The sequence below is a fragment of the Callionymus lyra genome, chromosome 13, assembly GCF_982586985.1.
Source record: "Callionymus lyra chromosome 13, fCalLyr1.hap1.1, whole genome shotgun sequence".
Taxonomy (NCBI): Eukaryota; Metazoa; Chordata; class Actinopteri; order Syngnathiformes; family Callionymidae; genus Callionymus; species Callionymus lyra.
Genome location: NC_141830.1, coordinates 4,269,773 through 4,282,173, shown reverse-complemented (window position 1 = coordinate 4,282,173; position 12,401 = coordinate 4,269,773). Strand labels below are relative to the sequence as shown.

Sequence of the window (12,401 nt, the reverse complement as noted above, 5' to 3'; positions counted from 1 at the left end):
CATGAACATCTCACCAGAGGCGTCCAGGAGACATTCTGATCAGATGATCACCTGGAGCAGCAGCGTTCTACTCCGAGTCTCTCCCGGACGACCGTCCTTCTCACCCCGTCTCTAAGAGAGAGTCACTCATCTAGTTCTCCGGGTTCATGACCACAGGTAGAGACGTGGATCCACTGCTTTGCCTTTTGGCTCAGCTCTGTTTTCACAAGCAGAGATCTCTGCACCGATCTGTCCGTCACACTTTATTGTCCCCTCACTCGTAAACAAGAGCCCAAGATTAAGACACAAACAAGGGAAAGTATTCATAATAGATTATTTCATAACTAATCTTACACTTATCACCTTTAAATAATTCTGAAATTAATTCAATACTGTTATATTTTTTATATTTATGTTTATATTTTTGACAAGAAGTTGGAAGGATTTTTTTCTGTAAATTCAAAAAGAAGATACTTTTGCTCAAACTTTAAGGTTGACTCAAATTGTATATTAAGAACTATTGTTCTATTTTAATCAGTTTTCTTGATTTAAATCAAATCACAAATGTTTCAATTAAATGTTTTTCCTCAACTTTGTTGTAGATGAAACATAAACCTTTTGTATAAATACCTCCATCTAGTGGTCTTATGGCGCTACAACACCAACAATAATCTACCCTAAATAAATAGTTAAGATCTTAAAGTATATAAATTAATCTGTGGAGAAAAGTAATCTCAACATAAAAGGATGACGTCACAGCAACAAAGTCACATTAACAAGTTAAATCTCATTCATTTATTAAACGATTTAAGATTAAAATATATTGTTTTAATTTTCAGATTAAATAAAGATTATTAACGGAATTAAATACATTCAAACGTTAAACATGTTTTATTGAAAAGTTTTTTGTAATCATTGAATAGTTTTTTTTATAACTGTATTAAGTTATTTGTAAATATATTACATTTTTATTTAATAATTAACTAAATATTTTGAACAGTAGAATTTACTTGAATTTAAATTTCAATACAGTCGTCTCCTTCAGGTAATTGTTTTTAGACACAATAGATTTATAAAAATAAGAACAAGAACAAAGTTTCTATAAAAAGAATGAACACGATGAAACAAATCTATCCATACAGATCAACGACAAATAACAAAGAATAAAATTAAGTTAAAATCTTAAAGTACATAAATTCATCTGTGGAGAAAAGTAATATATTAATATAATAAAATATTGTTTTAATTTCAGATTAAATGAAGATTATTTTATCATGAGATCGTATCTTGAAATATCTCAGGTTATTTATTTTAATCTACCGAGAGGCTCCTTGTTGAGTCACTTCCCTCAACGACAAAAGCGCTTTTTTTTTTTAATAGTTTGAAACTGTGAATAAATACAAAGAATTCAGAACATTTTACATGTTATTTTGAGTAAATAATTTTGAAATATCTCCAGTTATTTATTTCCATCTACCGAGAGGCTCCATGAAGATCCCCTGAGTTATCAACATAATCTCAGGTTCTACGAATTGGTGCTCCGCCCTCTAACCGCTTCGCTATTGATTTATCCTCGAGGCCTCGTCTCTGAGAAAGCTTAATGAACTTGCCACCCAGCAGGGTGCAGTCCACTTCCTATAAAGGCGGGAAACACCCGCCGCACTTCCTCCAACTGAAAACTCAGCGAGAAAAGCGGCTGCTGGGTGATGAGGTTAGAGGGCTTCGCACCAATTCGTAGAACCTGAGATTATGTTTAACTCAGGGGTTCTACTTCATATTGGTGCTCCGCCCTCTAACCGCTTCGTTATTGGTTAAAACCCAAGGCGAAGACCGACGCGATCAATGTACACCCAGCTAGACGCCGCTCCTGACAGCAGCATCACTAGAGGGTAGGTACGCACCGAAGCACCCGACGTGCCTTGTTGCTATGGCTGATACGAACACTCAGTGTCGCCACAGTCTGTCTGTTATCCAGCAATGCTGCAGGAAAAACAGGACAGCAGAGACCAATCAGGAGCTGTGGTCCAGGGACCTGTCTGCACACCAGTGAGAGAACATCCCTCATTTGGAGGCATAAGCCTACGTGTAGATGGGGGCCCGGGCATTCTCCAGCATGTGGAGAACGTCCGGGTCCAGAGTCCCACTCAGCTCGTCCCATGTAAGAACCACACTTTGAGAGGCAGACCCAGCACCAGGGGTGCCGTTAGAGTCCCCACTGCCCGGGGAGTACGACGCCACCACTATTTCCCGCTTCACTCCCCCAAACAAGGGGAGGAGTCGCCGCAGAGGAGGGAAGGCAAACAGTAGCCGGCCAGCCAACTTAAGTGGGGCAAGCGTCCACGCCTAGTGGGGGGCAATCAGAGGCCGTGAGGGAGACCCAAAGAAGACATTTGAAGTTCTCCTTTTTGTGACCACCGTGTGACCGAACCAAGGCCACATCTTGGCAGCCACGACTCGGACAGACCCCATTCGTCCTGGACAGCCCCCCTTGACAGTCTGTCTGCTACTACATTCAGCGCACCCGGCACATGCTGAGCTCTGAGAGAGCAGGTGATTGTCTGCCCACGGCCAAATCTTCTTTGCCACACTCAGAAGGGCTGGGGATCTGACTCCACCCTGGCGATTCACGTACGCCACCGGTGGAGCTGTCTGATAGCTCTAGGACGTTGGACTGTGACAGTTGGTGAGGGAGGTGAAGCAGGACATTGTGAATTTCTTTCAACACTAGCCAGTTGATGTACACTGGTCTGTTCCAGACACCTTTGGCGTACGTCTGACCCAAGGTGCCTCCCCATCGTCAGGGATGCCAAAAAACTTGATGTCCTGCAAAACCAAAGCGGGAAGGCTCACTTTTCGACCTCAGTCCTGCTTGGGGTCTAGCTTGAGACAACCAAACCATCTCTGGAGATCCCTCATATGCAGCAAGCCCAGCCGCACTGCCGTGTGAGCTGCTGCCATGAGCCCCAGGAGGGACATAACAGCACCTGTTCCCATACTTCCTTCTTTTTACATGATGGTGAGCTTCCAGCAACTGTGTTTTCAGTCCGAGAATGGGCTGGATACTCGTGTCCGGGAGTCACGCATATCCTTCCTCCCTGTTCAGCAGTACCCCAAGGTACACTAACTGCTGGACTGATTAAACCGGTCTCGTGGACATATGCTTATAGGTGAAACGGCCCGCTGGAAATCTTTATCTCGAAAACTGGTCTTCAAACATGTCACCACATGTCCCGTGATCAGGGGCGGCAGCGCGCCCCCACAGGATCCCAGGATGGGGTGAAACCCTTGGTGAGTAATGGCTCCGGGATGCACCGTTCCATGGCACCCTCACCCAGAAACACAACACCAGGACTCGGCAGGCCACACAATCATCATCGTTTGATTTGGGCCTAGGCAAACGAAGCAGACATGTGTGTCTCCCCTTTTCAGGGAGTCTTAGCACTTCATGCACACACATTTGTTCACTTCAATATTCATTTGCCATCATTCCATTCCACTGTCAGGAGCTTTCTGCTGAGTTGTAAAGGAGGAAGTGCGGTGGGTGTTTCCTGCCTTTATAGGAAGTGGACTGCACCCAGCTGGGTGGCGAGTTCATTAAGCTTTCCCAGAGACGAGGCAGGTCCTCGAGGATAAACCAATAGCGAAGCGGTTAGGGGGCGGAGCACCAATATGAAGTAGAACTCTGCACCGATCTTTCTGTCACACTTTATTGTCCCCTCACTCGTAAACAAGAGCCCAAGATTAAGACACAAGGTGATGTTTTGTTAGTATATTAAAAACTAAATAAGAAAAATAAATCATAATATTTTAATTTTACAACTAATCTTACATTTATCACCTTTAAATAATTCTTAAATTAATTTAATACTCTTAAATATTTGGTATATATTGGTATATATACTGTATATTTATTTTATTGATAAAAACATTTGATTTTCTTTTTCTGTAAATTCGAAATAAAGCTAGTTTTGCTCAAACCTTTAGGTTGATTTTATTCCTCAAATCGTATATTAAAAACTATTGATCTATTTTAATCAGTTTTCTTATTTAAAATGGATCATTAATGTCTCAATTAAAATGTTTTTACTCAATTTTTTTGTAGATGAAACATAAACCTTTTTGTATAAATACCTCCATCTAGTGGTCAGATGGAGCTACAACACCAACAATGATCAACTCTAAATAGTTAAGATCTTAAAGTATTTAAATTCTTCTGTGGAGAAAAGTAATCTCAACACAAAAGGATGACGTCACAACAAAAAAGTTACATTAACAAGTTAAATCATTTATCGAACGAATTAAGATATTGTTTTTTGTAGTTTTGTATAAATACCACCATCTAGTGGTCAGATGGAGCTACAACACCAACAATGATCAATCATAAATAATTAGATCGATACAACTTTATTGATCTGGTCTCCTTCGGGTAATACTGACAATAGATTTATAAAAATAAGAACAAGTACAAAGTTTCCATAAAAAGAAAGAACAATATGACACAATCTAACGATAAAGATCAAAGACAAATAACAAAGAATTCAATTTGTTTTTAATTCTTAAAGTAAATAAATTCATCTGTGGAGAAAAGTAATCTCAACATAAAAAGATGACGTCACAACAAGTTAAATCTCATTCATTTATCGAACGATTTAAGATAATGTGTTAATTTCAGATTAAATAAAGATTATTTTATCATAAAATCGTATCTTGAATCTATCTTCAATCTTGTATCTACCGAGAGGCTCCATGTCGAGTGACGTCACTGGTGCGACATACAAAAGCGCGCGTCCGCCCGTCAGTCCTCGCCGGGTGCGGTGGCGCGCATCTGTAATCCAAGTCACTGGGAGGCTGAGTCTGGCGGATCGTTTGAACTCAGGAGATCTGAGCTGCAGCGGACTATGTCGATCGGGTGTCCGCACTAAGCTCGGTATCGATATGGTGCTTCCGGGGGAGCTCGGAACCACCAGGTCGTCTAAGGAGGGGTGCACCGGCCCAGGTCGGAAACGGAGCAGGTCAAAGCCCCCGTGCCGCTCAGTAGTGGGATCGCGCCTGTGAATAGACGCTGTAGTGCAGCCTGAGTAACACAGCGAGACACAGTCTTTTGACTCACCTGACGACACCTGAGCACACACTCACCTGACGACACACTCACCTTTTTCTTACACTCACGTCTCTTACATGGCCGGGTTACAATCACTCTGCTGTGGCTTTCTCTCGTCACTGCACTGCCTCCTCCTGGACAACAACAGAACATCACTGAAGGTGAAACAATCGATCACAGTTTAGATCGCAATATTCACAAACGTGAAATGACGATGTTTTGATGGATGTGTTCAAAAATATAACTTTATTGACCATCAGACTGTTGACTGAAATACACTATTTAAAATATTATGTATTTATATATACATTGCACTAATTTATACATTAATTATATGCAATATTTAAAGCATTTATTTATTCTATTTATATTATATTGAACTATTTATAACTTATTTATATTTATACAATCACTCTCAGTTAGAGATGCGCATTTCTGAGGGCGCCACTGCGCATGCTCGTATGAGTACTGTTATTGTGTTAATCCTGTGACACACACACCCTGAAATTAAATCTCATTCATTCAACACAAAAGGGTTTGAACCATCATGATTGGCTGGTAAGGAAAGTCCTGATTGGATGAAAAGTCCTCGCGGCAGTAACGTTCAGTGATAGAAGTCAGAGTGAGTTGTAGTTCCGTTGTTGTCCAGGAGGAGGCAGTGCAGTGACGAGAGAAAGCCCCACAAATTGACAGAAGAGATGTGAGTGACGTGTGTAAAAAAAAAGGTGAGTCTCTATGATGAAGATGATGTCGGGAGTTGTGCTCAGGTGAGTGTGTTGTCAGGTGAGTTTGTTGTCAGGTGAGTGTGTCGTTAGGTGAGTCAAAAAGACTGTCTCAAATCGCATACTACTATTAGTATACAAGAGCAGTGGTCCCCAACCTTTTTATCAACGCGTTAGTGCACCGACCCTTTGAGAGTTACGTGCGTACGTTTTACATGCCTGCACAGATACACCACAAAAACTAATATAAAGTGCATGGAAATTTTTATTCACCATAATGCCAAATCAATGGGAGCCCTGCGCTTGTTTTTCTACACAGAGACGGTCCCATCTGGAAGTGATGGGAGACAATGACACCCGAAGTGTGTTGCTTATATCCAGTCTACTCCGTTGTTTTGTTTTGGTTGCTGTCACTGCAGAAAACCCCGCTTCACACAGATAGGATGTCGGAAATGGCAACAGGGTTTTCAGTGCGGTGGTGGCGATCTCAGGGTATTCTGCCATGACTTTAATCCAGAACACCGGCAGAGTTGTTGTCTCGAACATCATTTTTAAGGCCGCCGTCATTTGCGATCTCCAGCAGTTGATCATCTTCTTGCACAGATATGCTAGATTCACCTGGTTTGTTGACAAATGGGTTGCGGATCCATTCCTTGCCAGTTCGTGGGTCCTTTGTGGTTGGGAAGTAGCGCTTGAACTCCTTTAAAAGCAAAGACAGGTGATCGTGCACCAGCTGGGAGAATGAAGGCTCAGGCTCAGTCTCACCCAAAATCCCCGATAATGTTTGAAACATGTCCAATATGCCTCTGTTCACTCGCCGTCCCCACAAATCCAATTTGGCTTTAAATGCAGCTACTTTATCTGCCAACTTGAAGACAGTTGTCATTTTTCCTTGAAGTGACAGATTGAGATCATTGAGCAGGTTGAATATATCGCACAGGTAAGCCAGTTTTGCGACCCATTCCTCGTCACTGAAATGTGCTGCTAGCGGTGACTTCTTATCTGAGAGAAATCTTTGCAGCGGCTCTCGTAATTCAAAAACTCTGGCCAGCGATTTCCCTCTGGATAACCATCTTATTTCTGTGTATAAGAGAAGGCATCTGTGCTCTGCGTCCATCTCCTCACAAAGCTGCTCAAACAGGCGCGAGTTAAGGGCATGTGCTTTGACATGGTTAATAACTTTAACGACATCAGTCAATACGCTGTTCAATTCCGGTGGCATTTTTCGGCTTGCCAGCATTTCCCTGTGAATGATACAATGGTTAGATTCACACTCAGGTGCAACCTCCTTAATCCGAGCAGTTAAACCAGACAGCCGTCCGGTCATGGCAGCAGCTCCGTCTGTGCATATGCCGATACAAAAGGACCATTTCAGTTTTCCTGATATATAACCATCCAGCGACTTGAACAGTTCTGCGGCTGTGGTGTTGGTTGGCAACGATAGTGCACATAACATGTCCTCATGCACATCCTCCTGATAAAGATATCGCACATAAACAAGTAGTATTGCCTTGTCAACATCTGTAGATTCATCAACCTGGAGGGTGTACCACGGTGATGTATTAATCCTCTCCAACAATTGTGTCTCAATGTCTTCGGCTATTTCCTCAATGCTCCGAGTCACGGTACTAGCCAACAGAGGCACCTGTGCTATCTTTTTAACAGCGGCCTCCCCTAGAAGTTCACGGCAAATGTCTTTAGTGGAGGGCAAGATCAATTCTTCACCAATAGTGAATGGCTTTTTAGCCTTAGCAATATGGTTAGCCACTAAGTATGACGCTCTAAGTGCATTCGCATTTACTGATGTGGTGGCCCTCAGTAATTTCTTCTGTCCTTCGTGTTCCTGTTTTTTTCTTTCAAAATACTCCAGGGGCTTGTCTTTTAATCCAGGGTGCCTGGTCTCCAAGTGGCGAAGCAGTTTTGAAGGCTTCATTGCCTCATTAGCAAGCCGGTCGCCGCATATTATGCAGAGCGGGCTTGAAATATGGGAATCACCTGCCGCGATAAACCCATATTTTAAGTAGGTCTCCTGGTATTGTCTGGTAAAAGTTTTCTTTTTCTTTGAACTCGTAGGCTCTTCTTCTGTCTCTTCACTAGGCCTTTTCCCTTTCGAAAAAAAAAATATCCAAAGACGTCTGTTTCTTACTCATTTTGCTAGCTTATGGGTTAAAATTTGGCGCACAAGTGACCGGGATGCAAACGAGCGAATCCGGTCATTTTTCAAAATAAAAGGTTTTTCAAAATAAAAGATCGTTTATACTCTGATAATAAATAAAACGGAAATTATTAATTATTTCTTGTGCGGCCCGGTACCAATTGATCCACGGACCGGTACCGGTCCGCGGCCTGGGGGCCCAGTTTAGTGTACATACTAACTAGTACGCAAATTCTCCACAGATAGTATGTCTCAAATCAAACACTGACGCTACACACTAACAGGAAAGTACTATAAGTGTAAGTCGTAGAAGTAGAAGCAGTAGTATAATCAGTGGTGAAAGTACAATTAGAAGTAGTAAAAGCATCAGTATAACTATAAGTAGTAGAAGCAGTAGTATAATTAGCATTAAAAGTACAATTAGAAGTAGTATAAGTGTAAGTAGTAGAAGGAGTAGTATATTAGTAGTAAAGTACAATTAGAAGTAGTAGAAGTAGATATGAGGTCAGACAGGTAGATGTGAGGTCAGACAGGTAGATTAGAGTGTGTGTGTGTGTGTTTATGTGTGAGTGTGTGTGCATGTGTGAGTGTGTGTGTATGAGTGTGTGTGTATGCATAGAAAGAACAAATGAATATCCCAGATCGAGCAAACACAAGTTGTTTAAATACACAGAAACATGGAACATAGTTATGGTGTATTATTTGTACTTTTTAATTAGAATTGGATACGACGGAAAATATCAGTTAAGAAAGAAACAGAAAAAAGAGCTTCCCTTGTATAATGATGTAAATATTGTATTTTATAATCCTTAAATTCCAAAGTTTCACCTGCAACACCAACTACAATAACTATTACGATAACATCGCTGCTGTACATCAATACTTTCAGAATAATAGGTGCAATCAAGTCATTAAGGTTCAACTCTATCTGAGGTGCAAGAATCAACAGGTTATATGTATAAGTTATATATTTGTAGTAAACATGCTCGTCTAAAGTTCTCAAGAAATATATACAATGTCAGTCCATTAAAGAAATGACATATTTTAGCGTAGAATGAAGTTCCCACACTCAAGGTCAGCACCAGGTTCATTCTTTGTTTCTATTGCGTAATCATAAGATTCTCCCAACATGCAACAGTGTAACTGTTTACTTTTCTTTCTCAATCCTTCCCGAGTAAACAATCTTTTCTTTGGTTTCAGCATCAAAGCCGGTCAATGTCACGACCTACTGCATTACCAGGTCAAAGGTCGACCGTGGAATTTTCACTGAATTCTGAGGCAAACATTGTTTTGATATCATCTGTATCGACATCTTTCAATTTCTTCTCCACCTCTTTCGTTTGCTTCCTTTTGTGTCTTCATGGCTGCTCCATTTGGAAGTTCACGCCGAACTTGGACTTGTTTCTGGCGGCGGGTCTTTGGCTTCTTCCGAGCGACACACACAGTCCAGCTGATGTCGACCAGCTGTACAAGAAACATCAGCTACACACACTGATGTCGACCAGCCGTACAAGAAACATCAGCTACACACACTGATGTCGACCAGCCGTACAAGAAACATCAGCTACACACACTGATGTCGACCAGCCGTACAAGAAACATCAGCTACACACACTGACGTCGACCAGCCGTACAAGAAACATCAGCTACACACACTGATGTCGACCAGCCGTACAAGAAACATCAGCTACACACACTGATGTCGACCAGCCGTACAAGAAACATCAGCTACACACACTGATGTCAACCAGCCGTACAAGAAACATCAGCTACACACACTGATGTCGACCAGCCGTACAAGAAACATCAGCTACACACACTGATGTCGACCAGCTGTACAAGAAACATCAGCTACACACACTGATGTCGACCAGCCGTACAAGAAACATCAGCTACACACACTGATGTCGACCAGCTGTACAAGAAACATCAGCTACACACACTGATGTCGACCAGCCGTACAAGAAACATCAGCTACACACACTGATGTCGACCAGCAGTACAAGAAACATCAGCTACACACACTGATGTCGACCAGCCGTACAAGAAACATCAGCTACACACACTGATGTCGACCAGCCGTACAAGAAACATCAGCTACACACACTGATGTCGACCAGCTGTACAAGAAACATCAGCTACACACACTGATGTCGACCAGCCGTACAAGAAACATCAGCTACACACACTGATGTGGACCAGCCGTACAAGAAACATCAGCTACACACACTGATGTGGACCAGCCGTACAAGAAACATCAGCTACACACACTGATGTCGACCAGCCGTACAAGAAACATCAGCTACACACACTGATGTCGACCAGCCGTACAAGAAACATCAGCTACACACACTGATGTCGACCAGCCGTACAAGAAACATCAGCTACACACACTGATGTCGACCAGCCATACAAGAAACATCAGCTACACACACTGATGTCGACCAGCCGTACAAGAAACATCAGCTACACACACTGATGTCGACCAGCAGTACAAGAAACATCAGCTACACACACTGATGTCGACCAGCCGTACAAGAAACATCAGCTACACACACTGATGTCGACCAGCCGTACAAGAAACATCAGCTACACACACTGATGTCGACCAGCCGTACAAGAAACATCAGCTACACACACTGATGTCGACCAGCCGTACAAGAAACATCAGCTACACACACTGATGTCGACCAGCCGTACAAGAAACATCAGCTACACACACTGATGTCGACCAGCCGTACAAGAAACATCAGCTACACACACTGATGTCGACCAGCAGTACAAGAAACATCAGCTACACACACTGATGTCGACCAGCCGTACAAGAAACATCAGCTACACACACTGATGTCGACCAGCCGTACAAGAAACATCAGCTACACACACTGATGTCGACCAGCAGTACAAGAAACATCAGCTACACACACTGATGTCGACCAGCCGTACAAGAAACATCAGCTACACACACTGATGTCGACCAGCTGTACAAGAAACATCAGCTACACACACTGATGTCGACCAGCCGTACAAGAAACATCAGCTACACGCACTGATGTCGACCAGCCGTACAAGAAACATCAGCTACACACACTGATGTCGACCAGCCGTACAAGAAACATCAGCTACACGCACTGATGTCGACCAGCCGTACAAGAAACATCAGCTACACGCACTGATGTCGACCAGCCGTACAAGAAACATCAGCTACACGCACTGATGTCGACCAGCAGTACAAGAAACATCAGCTACACACACTGATGTCGACCAGCAGTACAAGAAACATCAGCTACACACACTGATGTCGACCAGCCGTACAAGAAACATCAGCTACACGCACTGATGTCGACCAGCCGTACAAGAAACATCAGCTACACGCACTGATGTCGATTAGCCGTACAAGAAACATCAGCTACACACACTGATGTCGACCAGCCGTACAAGAAACATCAGCTACACATACTGATGTCGACCAGCAGTACAAGAAACATCAGCTACACACACTGATGTCGACCAGCCGTACAAGAAACATCAGCTACACGCACTGATGTCGACCAGCCGTACAAGAAACATCAGCTACACACACTGATGTCGACCAGCCGTACAAGAAACATCAGCTACACATACTGATGTCGACCAGCAGTACAAGAAACATCAGCTACACACACTGATGTCGACCAGCCGTACAAGAAACATCAGCTACACGCACTGATGTCGACCAGCAGTACAAGAAACATCAGCTACACACACTGATGTCGACCAGCAGTACAAGAAACATCAGCTACACACACTGATGTCGACCAGCCGTACAAGACACATCAGCTACACACACTGATGTCGACCAGCCGTACAAGAAACATCAGCTACACACACTGATGTCGACCAGCCGTACAAGAAACATCAGCTACACATACTGATGTCGACCAGCAGTACAAGAAACATCAGCTACACACACTGATGTCGACCAGCCGTACAAGAAACATCAGCTACACACACTGATGTCGACCAGCCGTACAAGAAACATCAGCTACACACACTGATGTCGACCAGCCGTACAAGAAACATCAGCTACACACACTGATGTCGACCAGCCGTACAAGAAACATCAGCTACACACACTGATGTCGACCAGCCGTACATGAAACATCAGCTACACACACAGTCCAGCTGATGTTTCTTGTACAGCTGGTCGATTCAATGACATGATTTTTTCTGGCTTTAATTCGAGCGGCAAGGAAGTCCAATGATCTTTGACCTTTGTTTTCCGGCGCTGAACATTCCTACCAGTTCCTCGGCATCGATATTGTTTGAACGAGTTCCTCGCTGAAGATCCTCCGTGATGTCAAAATATATTTTGTACTGTCTTTTGAGGACAGAAATCACATGAAATACTTTTCAGCGTTCCATGAAACATCTGTGTATCGACTGGTCCAGACCTCAGTTCCTC

The 12,401-nt window shown here is 43.0% G+C and overlaps 1 non-coding gene across 1 annotated transcript; it reads left to right on the top strand.

The window, feature by feature from the left end:
• Nucleotides 1-4,783: 4,783 nt before the first annotated feature.
• On the top strand, nt 4,784-5,082 carry LOC148067006 (signal recognition particle RNA). Its single transcript, XR_015713297.1, has one exon.
• Nucleotides 5,083-12,401: the final 7,319 nt, after the last annotated feature.